Source organism: Pelmatolapia mariae, linkage group LG17 (genome assembly GCF_036321145.2).
Source record: "Pelmatolapia mariae isolate MD_Pm_ZW linkage group LG17, Pm_UMD_F_2, whole genome shotgun sequence".
NCBI lineage: Eukaryota > Metazoa > Chordata > Actinopteri > Cichliformes > Cichlidae > Pelmatolapia > Pelmatolapia mariae.
In genome coordinates, this window is record NC_086242.1 from 34329443 (window position 1) to 34345236 (window position 15794).

Consider the following 15794-nt stretch of genomic DNA (forward strand, 5'->3'; position numbering starts at 1 on the left):
AGCCAAGATATGGGTTGAACAGTTATTAAAGAATGACTTAACATCATTTCATGTATTTGAATAAACAACTCTTACTAAATGCTGTCTATACAGCATTTACAGGATGTTTTCTCCAAACTGTGATTAATCTATCGTTCTGTTTTTTGTAAGATAATAGCTGTAAAGAATCATATTTTTTAGAGTGCTTCGGAAACTGAGTAGTTTTACATCTTAAGCAGTCTTACTGCTATTTGAGTAGCTATTGCAAAACCCACACACTGTCCCACTACCTCTCATTTAGTAGATGTTTTACCACTAATGACCTGCAGATGGGGGTATATACCATAAGATTGTTGAACCAAAAACAGAGTTGGCAACAATGTATCGTGAGCCTTTGAGAAGTGTGATGTAAGTGTTTATAGGACATTTACAATTGCATTTAATAAAATAATTACTTTTGGAACACTTAATACACCAACTCTTGCAGATGTGGAATCTCAATCCTGTGTAACACTTTTCTAAGATTTTGGACCACTGCGTAAAGCAAAGTTCTTCACCACTACAAAAAAAGGCTTATGAAAAAAAAGAAGAAGTGTTTGTAACACCAAGAAGGCTCAAGAGGCTGCAGGAGAGACTCTCCAAGTTTAAGCAAATGTTAAAAGAATGATACTGACAGAGGTTTGAGGGGGTACAAGCATTTAGTTGACACAGTAATTGTTGATATTTTCCTTAATATAAATACATGTCTATTAATTTGTAGTTAAATGAATAAGTTATGATGACATATACAAAGCAAACCTGTTGCTTCATCCTGCTGCAGTTTGAAGGATAAAATCACACAGAAATGTTGGGACTCTGTATTTTTTATACTAACATATACGCAAGCCTCAGTTACCGTTAAGGAAAGTACAGCTGGTTTAAGGGTTTTTTTCCCCCCAATATTTGAAAGGTACATTTCTAAATTAGGGGTGTAATCTTCTATACTTAAAAATACTTACAAGCAAGTACAGTAGAAAGTGAAAATAAAATGAAAGTAAGAGTCTGGAAAGAAGATAATTGGAAAGATAATTTTTGCCAAAGTTGTTTTTTTTTTTTTTAAGATACAAATTAGCAAAACCTTTATATATGTTTTTTTTCTTTTTTGCCTTGCCAAAGATATCAAAATGAGTCAAGTGTGAAGGTGAGTGATTGTATGTATTTATGTATTTGCAAAAGCAGCTGAAGCAGTCTCCACCTTTCTGTGGAAGCCAAAATGGATTTCCATTCCATTGTTATTCAAATATGTTCACGTAGCCTTGAGTTTGTCGTGACGCACTTCAGACGTCTCTACTGACTTCACTGCCACTACACTGGGGACTCCTGAGAACTTGTTTACAAAATTTTGTTTTCCATATAACAGGATGCTCAGGACGGATTTCATTCAAAAGTATAAAACATTGCAATCCCCGTTGGAAAATCACATTGTAAATTTTTACATAAAAGGAAAAATGCTTTTGTTGAGCGCCGGTGCAGAAAGAGAAACTTACATGAAGTACAAAAACAATGTGAAAAAAAAGTTACAGAACTACACAAAGATTTCAAAATGTTATTAATCTTTTAGTTCTATCAAATCATAAACAAGAAGACTGAAAGTCACAAAGTAAACCTAGACTGAACGTTGAATGAGTAATGATTACACATTTTTCCTACATACGTGTGAAGCTAAGGCAAAGACAAACTTTAACTCTGCTTTCTTTAAAAGTTAGATTTGTGATAGTGATTTGTGTTACAATTTGTCTGATCCCCCATCGTAAGGCCTTTGACCTTTTCTTGTTTTTATTATTGCAAATGTGTTTGATGAGTCAGAGGTCTTTAAAACAGGGATTAAATTAAAAATATGCATGAATAAAACATATTGTTCTTGTCTTTAGCTCATCAAAGCAAACCACTTACCAGGTCTTTAAAAAAAAAAGTACCTAAATACCAGTTCACTTTGTCACACCAAACATAGTTAAACTCAGTCAAATGCCTTTTTAAAGACAGAGCACACCAATGAAAAGCAACCATGGCATGAAGCCATAACAGACTCTCATTTTTGCCTGGCGGACGTAACTGGTGCAGGCTGCATGTTGATGACACTTTTGCTTTTCTTGCGAATTTTTAACTCACGGTGCATCTGACACCAAGAGCACCGCACACAGAAACAGGAACTCATGATATCCTTACAGATAGAGCCCTGTAGAGAAATATTTGGTAATTATACACTTTTACCACTTAATCCAGTCAGTAGTTATAGCTATAGCTCCTTCCTCCCACCACCCCAATCGGTTGTGGCAGATAGCTGCCCCTCCCTGAGCATGGATTTCTTTCTGTTAAAAATATGTCTGTGAAGGTTCTCAGTCATCCAGGTCATCGTAGTCAAAGGAGTTAGCAAAGAAAAGCGTCTGGACTTCTTTAAGTTGCTTGAAGACGTTTCACCTCTCATCCGAGAAGCTTCTTCAGTTCTAAGGTCAAATGGCCGAGAGTCCCAGATTTAAACCCAGTGGGAGTATCCCCCCAAAGAGGGACAAAGGACCCCCTGGTGATCCTCTAATCACATGAGCCAAGGTGTGAAAGCGGGTGTGGGACCTAATCAGCCAGGGTTTCGGGTGTGCTCATTGTGAAACCTGGCCCCACCTTGTCGTGTGAATTCCTGAGGTCAGATGGCCCAGGATGTGAGTGGGCATTAAGGCGTCTGGGGAGGGAACTCAAAACTGGATTATAGATGGCAGACAGTTGGTGTCGTAAACCACCGCCTCTGTTCAAAGATGGTCGCTCACAGTGGACATAGATGGCCTCTTTCACTCCTCTTTCAAACCATCTGTCCTCTCTGTCCAAAATGTGAACATTGGCATCCTCGAAAGAGTGACCTTTATCCTTAAGATGCAGATGGACTGCTGAGTCTTGTCCCGTGGAGGTGGCTCTTCTATGTTGTGCCATGCGCTTGTGAAGTGGCTGTTTGGTCTCTCCAATGTAGAGGTCTGGGCATTCCTCGCTGCACTGTACAGCATACACAACATTGTTAAGTTTGTGTTTAGGAGTTTTGTCTTTTGGGTGAACCAGTTTCTGTCTGAGTGTGTTGCTGGGTCTGAAGTACACTGGGATGTCGTGCTTGGAGAAAACTCTCCTGAGTTTCTCTGATACACCGGCTACATAGGGGATAACAACGTTGTTGCGTCTGTCTTTCTTATCCTCCCTCGCTGGTGTCTGATCTTCTTTTCTGTGCCTCTTTGCTGACTTTATGAACGCCCAGTTAGGATAACCGCACGTTTTGAGTGCTTCCTTTATGTGTGTGTGTTCCTTCTTTTTCCCTCAGACTTAGAGGGAACATGTTCTGCCCGGTGGTGTAGGGTCCTGATTACTCCAAGTTTGTGTTCCAGAGGGTGATGGGAGTCAAAGAGGAGGTACTGGTCCGTGTGTGTGGGCTTCTGGTAAACTTCGATGTTGAGGTTGCCATTCTCTTCAATGTGCACAGCGCAGTCCAGGAAAGGCAAACAGTTATCCTTTGTGTCTTCCCTGGTGAACTTGATGTTTTTATCCACGGCGTTAATGTGTGCAGTGAAGGATTCCACTTCTTGTGTCTTGATTTTGACCCAGGTGTCATCTACATATCTGTACCAGTGGCTGGGTACTCTTCTTTTGAAAGAGCCAAGAGCCTTCCTTTCCACTTCCTCCATGTAAAGGTTGGCTACAATCGGTGACACGGGGGAGCCCATGGCACACTGCAGACTTCTCCCACAACTCCACCCAGTGCTTCCTGCAGAAGTTCTCTGATGACTCTGCTATAGTCGGCCTCATCACTGATGGGGACGACAAGGAGTACAGAGGACTGACTCAGGACTTTGTGGACTGGTGCCAGCTGAACTACCTCCAGATCAATGCCAGTAAAACAAAGGAGCTGGTGGTAGACTTCCGCAGGCACAAACATCCTCCACTGCAACCACTGAACATCCAAGGTATGGACATTGAGGCTGTGGACAGCTACAGGTACCTTGGTGTTCATCTGAACAGCAAACTGGACTGGACTCATAACTCAGACGCCCTCTACAGGAAAGGGCAGAGCAGGCTGTACCTGCTGCGGAGACTCAGGTCGTTTGGAGTGGAGGGCCCACTCCTGAAGACCTTCTATGACTCTGTGGTGGCCTCAGCCATCTTTTATGGTGTGGTCTGCTGGGGCGGCAGCATCTCTTCTGCGGACAGGAAGAGACTGAACAGGCTGATCCGCAGGGCCAGCTCTGTTCTAGGATGCCCTCTGGACCCAGTGGAGGTGGTGAGTGACAGGAGAATGGTGGCTAAGCTGTCATCCCTGCTGGACAACATCTCCCACCCCATGCATGAGACTGTGACAGCACTGAGCAGCTCCTTCAGTGGGAGACTGCGGCACCCACGGTGTGGGACGGAGAGATTTCGCAGGTCTTTCCTCCCCACTGCTGTCAGACTGCACAACAAAGACTCCAACTGATCAACACACACATTCACACATGTGCAATAACACTAATGTGCAATAATCTTTTCTGGCATCGTTGTATTTTTACTGAGTTGTATATAGCACTTCTATTCTATTTTTATCTTATTGCATATTTTATTCTATTTTATTCTACTGTATATAGTATTTTATTTTATTCTATTCTGTACAGTTGTATACTGTATTTATTCTTATTTTATTCTAATTTTTGCTTCATAACTTTTGCACTGTCCACTTCCTGCTGTGACAAAACAAATTTCCCACGTGTGGGACTAATAAAGGTTATCTTATCTTATCTTATCTTACAGCCATGTTTTTGTCTGTAGAAGCCTTCGTTGTGTTTGAAGTATGTTGTGGTAAGGCAGAGGTCTAACAGTGTGCAGATCTGATCGGGTGTGAAGTTGGTCCTGTCTTCCAAGGAGCTGTCTTCTTGTAGTCGTTTTCTGACTCTCGACTCTTAAATCTGGGACTCTCGGCCATTTGACCTTAGAACTGAAGAAGCTTCTCGGATGAGAGGTGAAATGTCTTCAAGCAACTTTAAGAAGTCCAGACGCTTTTCTTTGCTAACTCCTTTCTGTTAAAAAGAAATCCATGCCCACTGTCGCCAAATGCTTGCTCAAAGGGGGTCATTTGATTGTTGACATTTTCTCTCTATTATTATAGGGTCTTTACCTTAAAAAAATAAAGTGCCTTTAAAAAGATTGGATTGAATTAGCTATTACTGAACTGAACTATTACTAATACTTGAGCATCAGATTCTCTTTATTTCTGACTGTGGGAATGTAAAAAACAGCAGAAATTTTTAACAAGAATTTCTTTGACAAATTTACCTTGATGCCGTATTTATATCGAATCCCAACCCTAACGGCCAAGGCAGCAGGAGGTACAACAATTGGTATCCCAATGGCTGAGATCACAGCTGTGCTGAACATGTCGCATAATGGGACACAGCGGTGGTCTCCCATCTGTCCTACAACTGTGCAGGCAAGGCAAGGCAGCACCAGAAACCATAGCAGCCTGAAAACATCTGCAGTTTTACGTTGTAATACATGATTTAAGTGACAACACATACTGTAGCCGAACAATTAAAATGGTAAATGGCCTGTATTTGTACAGCGCTTTACTAGTCCCTAAGGACCCCAAAGCGCTTTACACATCCAGTCATCCACCCATTCACACACACATTCACACACTGGTGATGGCAAGCTTCATCCATTTATTACTTCCAGGCTGGACTACTGTAATTCATTATTATCAGGGTGTCCTAAAAACTCCCTGAAAAGCCTTCAATTAATCCAAAATGCTGCAGCTAGAAAGAGAGAGCAGATTTCTCCAGTATTGGCTTCCCTTCATTGGTTTCCTGTTAAATCCAGAATTGAATTCAAAATCCTGCTCCTCACATACAAGGTCTTAAATAATCAGGCCCCATCTTATCTTAATGACCTTGTAGTACCATATCACCCAACTAGAGCACTTCGCTCTCACACTGCAGGCTTACTTGTTGTTCTTGCAGTATTTTAAAAGTGGAATGGGAGGGAGAGCCTTCAGTTTTCAGGCCCCTCTTCCATGGAACCAGCTAAGGGTCAACCTTACAATATAAAGCTCCTTGAGGCGACTGTTGTTGTGATTTGATGCTATGTAAACAAAAGTGAATTGAATTGAATTTAAAAAATTGAATTGAATACACAAACATGTTCACGTGGACAAATATGTGACACTAAGCTCACGACTCACTGAGCCATCCAAACAGCCAGTTATGCACTCATTCTGATAACCTCTCCCCTCAAAATAGCAACTATCACAACAACAACAGGCATAAGACAGGAATTTTTTCAGCTGAGATTTGCAGTAAAGTACAGTAAAAATAAATACCCCTATTCACAACTTTCAGTCAAAAAACTGACACTGTACCTCTTTTTTAAAACAGAAGCTTTTTAACAGCAATAGAAGGATTTGAGCTTCTGTGACTGTTCCAGCTCTTTTTGTAAGGTGATGGTGGATTCCTGTGTTAGAGTAGAGGACTGAATTAACATCTTCCCTTGTTCTGTTATTTAACATTTGTTAAACTATGTCAGCCTGTTACTTTTTTCTGTCAGGCTTTCTAGCACATAAGTTCTTTGCACTTTGATTTACTGATGAAAATATGCCTGTTTGCCCATTTAAAATGATAGTAACCCCAAAGAGAATTGGTTTCATAGAGAAGAAAACTAAAACCTTATCGTACTGCACCATCTTTGTGACATCATTTTGTGAGCAAAACCTTTTCAGAAAACAGACATTGTGTGTAAACACACCTGAAAACGGAGCTCCTGGTATTGCAATCGTTTGCTACTTGCTTGTTGGGCTCCCACAGATGAGCACATTAAGTAGTATAAAGTGAGGAATTATTAGATGAATTAAGAAATTTATTCATCTATTACTGTAACATATAATTTGATTTAAAAGATGTTCAGAAACTTCATTTGAATAATGTTTTGCCCGTTTTTGAAAACTCAGTTTGTGTTCTTTGTGAGTGTAAGTTATCCATCTCAGAATACCATCAAACATTTACATGGAAGCCTTGTGTTTATCTTTGCATCTTTAAGACGTTGAGCCAAAGACAAAGTGAAATAAAAATAACTGTGCTATGTTCCAAGAAAGCATACCGTCAGATGTATGACAGCTTAGTTTAAAAAAAAAACAAAACAACTTCTCTTAACCCTTTAACAACCTGCTTTTCCATTGTTTGTTTCTTGGTGTGGAGCAGAAACAGAATGTAAATGTGTAAATTTTAGTTTAAACTAACTAGCTAGGAAACAGACCAATGCTGGTTATGAATTGTAGGGTAAATTTGTTGGTAATTTGTGTTGTGTTATTTATTTAATTGTAATTAATTATGATATTATTGATGGTTTGGATGGTTACTTATGAAATAATCTTTCACAGGCGAAGAAATTAGATTTATCATATTATTTTCCAAGCTACAGTCAGCAATATGCTTTAATATGTTTTTACAGTTTAGCAGAAACGCTAAATGTTCTGTGATCCTCATGATAATGATAACTGTTTCAGCATATGGATCTCCTGTCATGAAAAAGTCCATAACATGGAACAGACGTTTTTGATATTTTTAGTCAAGCACAGCTGTTCTTAAATATGTTAGGAACTAATATCATTAAAGCTAAATGATTAAAGTAGAGCTATAGTGGACATGGACAAGAAGACATTCAACCCAAATGACAACGTAGGCAGGAACAGAACGTTAACAAAAGGCGAGCTGTTTATTCAAAACAGTACAAAATAAGAAAACCGAACTGAAATGAGGAACTACACAGAAAAGCTAAACTGGGGAAAATGGGAGAACCTGAGAAACATTGGACACACGCAACCTGAGAGACACAGGAAGACAAACAGATGCTCTGACAAATGACAAAAGATAATATATACACTGAGGGAACACGGAAGGAACAAAATTGGACATTAACAAGGCACGGGAAGCGAAACTGAACACGATGCACATGAGACTAGGACTAACAAAATAAAAGAAGAAGTAGCACGAACACTGAGACTCAGGTAAGGACATGCGAGCTTGAAGCTAAGATGCGGATAAACAAACATGGAAACACACGACAGACTGGGGAGACAAAGGATGAAACATAGAGAAGAACGTGGGAACAGTGACGAGAGAGCAAGACAAGCCGTGAAGCACTGAAGGTCCAAAAACAGTTCTGGAGGTCTACCTGACCGCTGGGCGAGACTGAGGTCTGCTGCAGGGACAGAGGCATCCTAGGGACTGGCCCAAGTACACGTTACAATCATCCAGAAAAGCAACAGCAAACAGCAAAATAACAGACCAAAGGTCAGAAAAGTCAATGATTGAATCTTTGTATTTTGGAGGTGTATTCTATAAACAATACATTTCTCAGCTGTCATTAAGAATGTTTAAATGGTTTAACACAGTTATACAATTGTATTGAGAAAGATTCGTGGTACACAGATGTCCATTCATTCACAAACCAAATGAATCTTTGTGTTTGACATGTCTCTAAGAGCCTAGGAGCAGAAACACAGCTGATTTCAAATGGATTACAACCATTACCTCTCTGCTGAGGCCACCTGAGATAACAGACTCATGGCAGTGACCAGCTCCTTGCTTTGGGTTTTGGCTTTAAGCCTGGGCCTGGGGAAACTGGATCCCTATATTTGTATTGGTGTATGCCAAGAAAGCACTGCGCTGTTAGGATTGTAAGAGGCCTTGGTAACACTTCATAACACAGCCCTCGACTTATGGTGTTTGTCCCATAAATTTAGCATGTAATTTTCTGTAGCAAAAAAACTCATGGGTGGGTAGTAGAAGAAGAAAGGAAAAATTTGAGGTTACAGAGAAGATAAAGCAAACTATATAGTAAAAACTTTTTAGGAACCTTTTTTTTTTTACTATTTTGTGAAAGAAATTTGTTTTGTATAACAAAGATGCTACCAAAACAAAACTAAAAAATTAGCTGTGGCAGGCCCGCTAAAGCAGAACCAGACCAGACTGATGCTCCTGTGAAGAATCTGTTTAAAATCAACAAAATATTATATGACAGCAACTCAACAGAGTCACACTGCAATGATGAAAGTAAATGTCTGTCATTTGTTTATGCACCCAAGTATGGCTCAGCTGGTCGAACATACATAATGAAAAATCTGTCCAAGTGTTTACTTTGGTAATGTAAAAAATACTAGCCAAGCAAGCTAACACTACACATATTTGCTAAACTGTGCTAAAATATTTTCCTTATAAAACTAAACTCAGGATAAAGCTTGGAAATAGAAGCATCAATCTAATGTTTTTGGTTCCTACTGAAAAACAAGTATTTTCAGTAGTAACCATTCAACATTATAATCAATGACAATCTTCTGTTGCTGAGAAAAACTAGCTTACACTGTTACGAAGGCACAATTATACCTGTTTATTTTTAAAGGCAGCATTTGTTTTAGTTCAGCAGTCATACACCTGAAAGTATGCACGACACTTTTGAAACATAACACTCCTGACAATTATTTTTCATTTCATTGTCCTTGAACTCAGGTTTTGCAGCATATCTGTGTCACAGACAAGGAGAGACAGCATCAAAATAAACACAGATAAACTTCCAGTGTAATGGTGTTTGATTGCATTGAAAATATTTCTTCACCACAAAAATGAATGCATTTAAAGCAGCTGCAGGAGGCCACGATATGTTTTATGCAACAGCATCACAATGGCGCAAGATGCAATATCATATAGTTTTAGTTTCCTTATATGGAAGCAGTTATGAGCTACCATAATTTTGCAATCAGTGTAAATCGATGAACTTGACAGAAGCAGTGAGTGGTTAGCAGAGTTTATAACTGCAGTTTAAACACCAGGGTGTGGTGTAAGAAAGAGGGAGTGATGTGATACACCCACTTCATGTTTAGATATCATTCTCACAACTGCTTAAATCCTGTCTTTGGAGCGTGAGACAGATGTAAAGACTTTGTATCTCTTTTTTTGTTATGGAAAATTTGCACAGTCCTTTGTTGTGCATGCAACAACACAGAAGCAGGTCTTATTCTGAGTGGTTGAAAAATAGGCCTCAACACAAAAGGGACAAACAAGAATTCACAACAAAGGGAAGAAGTGTGAAAAAAGGGAAAAAAGCACAGAAACTGATCAAGCAAGCGGCTACAGTGTGAATTTTCATTGTTTTTGGCTTCATGTCAGCTTATTCTGTACAAATGTTGTGTGTTGATGGACAGTCTGCAAAGCTGTGCATAGGATCTGCACAACTACACCATCCCAGACAAAATAGTTACACAACAAAATCGTCCTCCGTGTACGGTGGTCCCAAGAGTTCAAATGTACTGCAACTTAAGAAAACACCAGCACATATTAAAACGCTGCAAAAACACACAAAAACAACACATTTAAAGGAAGCAGAGAGTTCAGCTGTGTTAGCAGAGCAGTTTCGGACATCTGAGTCAATAAAGTGAGAAAGTGTGAGGCTCAGGCTGCTAGATATACAGATGAACTTAATGTGACATTAATGTGGCACATTTTCCACATAAAGCCATTTAGCAAGAACTGGACTTTACAGATCTTATCAAACATGAAGAGTATGAGGATGGAAATCTATCGATCGGCTGCCCTGATCTCCAGTCTGCATGCCCGGGTATCATTGGGCAAGATTCCCAACATTTGTACTCTGATACATTCATCAGAGTACAAATGTTGTATAAAGTGCTTTGAAGGCTCAGGTAGAGTAGAAAAACACTATATAAGGAGCAGTCCATTTACCTTTTACTGGGGATTAAACTCCATAATCATGTAAGTCAGCAGAATGTCTTATTTTTTCAGATTTCTTAACCTTTATTATTTTCATCTTTTTGGCCTTTATGCTTTCAAACCATTGCACTGTAGGTTAGGAAAGCCGAGTAAGTAATATAAAACCAAGACTGCATATTTAAGCTTTACACTAAATACTCTAATAAAATTGAAGAAAAATAATGCACCCTTAAAGTTGATCATTCAAACAAAAGTTGTTTAAGCATAAAGTAATTGAATGTTGAAAATGTAGGGAGATTTCAAATTGTGCAGAGTTATGGATGCGTAAAAGATTTTTAATAAGTGTGGTATATACATGAATGTTCATTATTTTGAAGTATAATTTAGAACATATTTCTTATCTTTTTTTCTCTTTTTAAAAGACCTGAGGGTAAACTGGAAATGTAGTAGAGCATAACGAGTCATCTAACAGTTACTCATTATTTCATTTTGTCTGTGGATTTGGGTTTTGCAGCATGTCTGTGTAACCGATAACACTTTAGTGTTTTCACAGCTGTGGAGATAAACACAAGGCTTCCAGCTTAATGGTGTTTGATGACATTTTAGAGAATGGATGTGTTCATATCAACTGAAAGAGAAACACATCTGTCAGGTAACCACAAGAAGTATGTGTGTATATTCATGTAACATCTACGTAGTGTCAAGCCAGTATTTTGGATTTTTTTGCAGGTTATGCATAACTTTAAGGTATACAACAATTCCCCCTTGTACAGTTTTTGCAAAAGCACATGCACATTTCCACCAGCGTTGGGGCCATCATGGTTCTGAGCACTGCGGCAGCGGTCTCTCACTATCTTGTGTGCTCACGGACAGACTTTGGCAACACAACAGTAAGACATCTTTACAGGTGTGTAAGGTGAGAACAAAGTGAATGACCCAGCTTCATTTGTTTCAGTTCCATAGAAATATTTTTGACAGCTTTTTGTTTCCCTCTATATTGACTTCTGTCAACATTTTTGTGGGTCTACAAAAAAATGTTGATGATAGTTGATAACTGAGGAAATTTGCTTTAAGTACCGCTCCTCAGAGTACACTGTTTAATTCTCTCGCAGCCTAAGAGGTGACAACAACACTTCCATCTACATCAGGTACGACAAACTAAAATTTTACATGTCAACTTATTTATAGTTTAAGTATATATATGTTTATATATTATAAGTAATGATAGATATTTATCCAAAAAGTGTTTTTTAATAAGGAAAAAAAGTTCTTTTTTAATTTATTATTTTTCAGTTTCAAAGTTATTTAAATTGCTATAGTTTGGATTGGAGGATAAATAAGTATGATGAAGGGATTTATCCCTATTAAAATATTAATAAATGCACACATATGAGTCAGAATGCACTACAGCAAATTTTGTCCCTGCCTTTTTAAAAACCTTATATAGTGTACCTTTAAAATGAAGGACTTGGAACGTAGCTGCTTTTTAAAAATGTAAACAGGCTTTCTGTTTCCACATTTTACTGAATTATTATTTATTTAAAAACAACCTGTTCATTTTATTGAGTCTATTGTATTTTTACTGGCTATTGTGGAACATCATGCTCTTATCAAGTCTACTCTTTCTGTGCACAGCGCTTTATAAATGAATTTTACTTACCAACAGAGAATTTCCATATGGATACATTCACAGTAAACTGATTTCATTTTGTACAATGTTATATCTTCTTGAAGGATCCACAGTGGCAAACCTGATTTACATGAAACCATATTTATGATATTTAGAAACATGGAGCATGGAGAGTGTTTTATATTTGTGTGTTTGTTCTTTATTCTAATTTTTTTTATAGTTAACATATACAGCACGGTTTTCAGATCTAATCGGGTCATCATCAGCAGCCCAATGACAGAGCCGTCATCAGCAGAGTGGGGCTCTGGCCTCTTTGACTGCATGGAAGACAAGTTGTCTTGTAAGAATCAATACTGGACTTTAATTTGTATTTTTGATACGTGTAAAAGATGCCAAAATTTTACTATTTGTGTCATGATTTTCAGGTTGCTATGCTTTTTGGTGCTGGCCATGCTATGCGATCACCATTTCAAAATTACTTGGAGAGAACCCTTTTCTCCCGATTTTGGACATGTGCTCCCCTGGGGCACTATCTATCCTCGGGATACCATTGTTTATTGCTCCCGTAGCCTTGTCATTCAGGATTACCATGAGAAAGAAATATGGAATTGAGGTATGACACCAATAAAACAATTTTCAATTTTTTAACAGATACCATTTATAAGATGCATTTCTTCATCTAGAAATGCAGATTTATAAAAATCTTTACACAAAATAATTTTAATAAATAACCAACTATGTGAAAAAAAACCACCTTTAATGTGATATTGCAAAACTAAGTGCAGTTATCTATAATGCAAATATTATGTTATAATTAAAGGATAGAAATAACAAACAGCTACTTCCTCCATAGGGCACTCTCCAGAGAGACATCATACACACTTGTTTCTGCAACCTATGTGTCTGGTGTCAGATTGATCGTGAGCTAAAACGTCGTAAGAGTAGCTCTACTGTGCTATCTCAGAATCCTGTGACTACACAACCTGGAGCCACTGGTGGAAAGTAATTGTAACCAAAAAGTATAAAATTAAAATAGATGCACCTCATGTACTTACGTATTTCCCTTTCTCTTACTTTCTGTTACAATAAAGAGTTTTAGTGACTTTCTGTTGTCCAAACAAACATTTTTATTCAAAACAATAAAAATACGATGTAATGTAATTATGATTCAACTATTTGAAAATTGTACTGCACTGCTGAATTATGTTTGGGTACAAAGTTAATATTATGACTGTTACTCATCTACCTGGCTATAAATCTTATGGCTAATAACGTGTGCATGTAAGTATCGCTCAATCAGACACAATAAACAAATAAACAGTATCTCTCTGTGTTTTTGGTTTATCATTTGGGCTGGAACTATGGACTACTACATGTACTAGAAACTGAGCGTAACCTAAGTTTTGTAGGAATCTCTGCCTGCCATATCAGCATCAGTGGTCCTTATACTCAATTAACAATGCACTCAGTGAATTGCTATTCCATGTTTGTAATATAGGAAGTAAGGGAAAACAGAAGGAAACTATTCCTTGTTAGCTATCCAGCAAGTAAATACAGAAAATTTCACTTGAAAATGTTTTACTTTAAAAACTAAAATTCGATTTCATACTGAATTATGAATGAGTAAATCTGAGAAAGGAACACACTTCTGGAGCAATACATTTATCTCATGACTGAATTTACTGTAGCACAGTCACTCTGTGGTTACCAATGTTGGCTCACAGCAAGAAGGTCTTAGGTAGAGACATACAGTCAGTGTGGTTAGGTTAACTGGTGATTCTAAGTTGCCCATAGTTGTGAATGTAAGTGTGAATGGTCATCAGTCTGTCTTAGCCCCGTGACAGATTTAGCCTATCCCAGCTGGGATAGGCTCCAGGCCCCATCCCACCCTGAAGTGGACAAGCAGAAGAGAATGGACAGATGAATTTACAGCTGAAGTTTATAAATTGAGGTTTAAATGTTAAGATCTGACAGGTTTTGTGAGCTGTTGACTACACAATTTAAGGTGATTCAAATATGTAATTTTTATTGGTAAAATGATCTACTTACCCATCAGAATGAGCAGGCAATCCAGCACTGCATGTTTTTGAAACTAATATGTTAACTGGAAATGTTGTTGTAATTTTTGTCATGGATCAATAAAAGCTGGACACAGTTGTGACTAATCGGACATTACAAGACAGGAAGCAAAGCAGAATACACTAACACAGGACACAGACTGTCGAAGTAAAACAGGAAACTAACACAGAGACACAGACTTGAAAAGGGACACAGCAAACGTGGAACACAGAGACAGAAACCAAAGGACTAAGCAGTCTAAATAACACTGAAACCAAAGACTAGAGATTCTAAATAAGACAAAAGCAAAGACTATTAATAATAAACAACACAAAACGCTGGGTCACCGATGCAGGACCATGACAGAAATATGGAACCTGTAAACAAAAAAGAACAAACATTATGGATGAAAATAATGCAGCTAAGTATAAACAAAGACGATCAGATGAATACATGCTTCAACAACCACTGACTAATTGCAATGCTCTTACTCTGTGGAAACTATATGGAAAAAAAATTCTAATTTTGAACAATGAAAGAAAGAAGAACTACTTTAAACTTCAACCTATATATTATAAATTTTAAAAAGCAATACAAAATTTCAATGTATATTTGATTATTTGTGTTTCCTTGCTTCTCTCTAGTCGTGTCCAAATTCATTGGCTGCATCCTCCTGAGGACCCGGCCTTCTCTCGGCTAGCTATCGAGCTGGTGGGTAAGAGATGTCTCTGAAAACATCGAAGCACTTTTGCAAATATGCGATATCTTGATAAACCGAGCAGATATTTGAAGTTTACACACCCTCATTCTCGCCTGAAAATATGTTAAAAGTTTATTTTGTGATAAGAGTAATTTTAAAACCTAGTAGCAGCCGCCATTGCCGGAAACTGGAGTTTGGCTGGGCCCTATGAATTCTGGGATATGGTAGGCCACGAAGGACACACCCGACCCATCCTTCAAATTTGGGGAAAAGGAGAACGCATTTGTCGGCTGCATTCGGAGGAGTCTACGAATTTGGACAGCCTTCGGCGCGTCGCTGTGACGTAATCGGTCTACAAATGCGTCCTCAGGAGGATGCAGCCCATGAATTTGGACATCCCCTCTGATGTCTCTATTTGATGTGTTAATGAAGGCTGCATTCAATAAAGTTTCTCATCCTGCTCCAACAGAGAAGACTCTGTTGAATGGATTTGAATATGCAAAAAAGAACTCTAAGCTAGCCAAATGCCGGGCAATATAATAACAATATTTACATAATAAAATGGAAAACAGGACAGAAAAGAGGCCAAACCTGCTGTTTGACATGCTGAAAGACACAATAAAAAACATCCTTTCTGTTAGAGCAATGGTAAAAGACTAAATTAATTGAATGT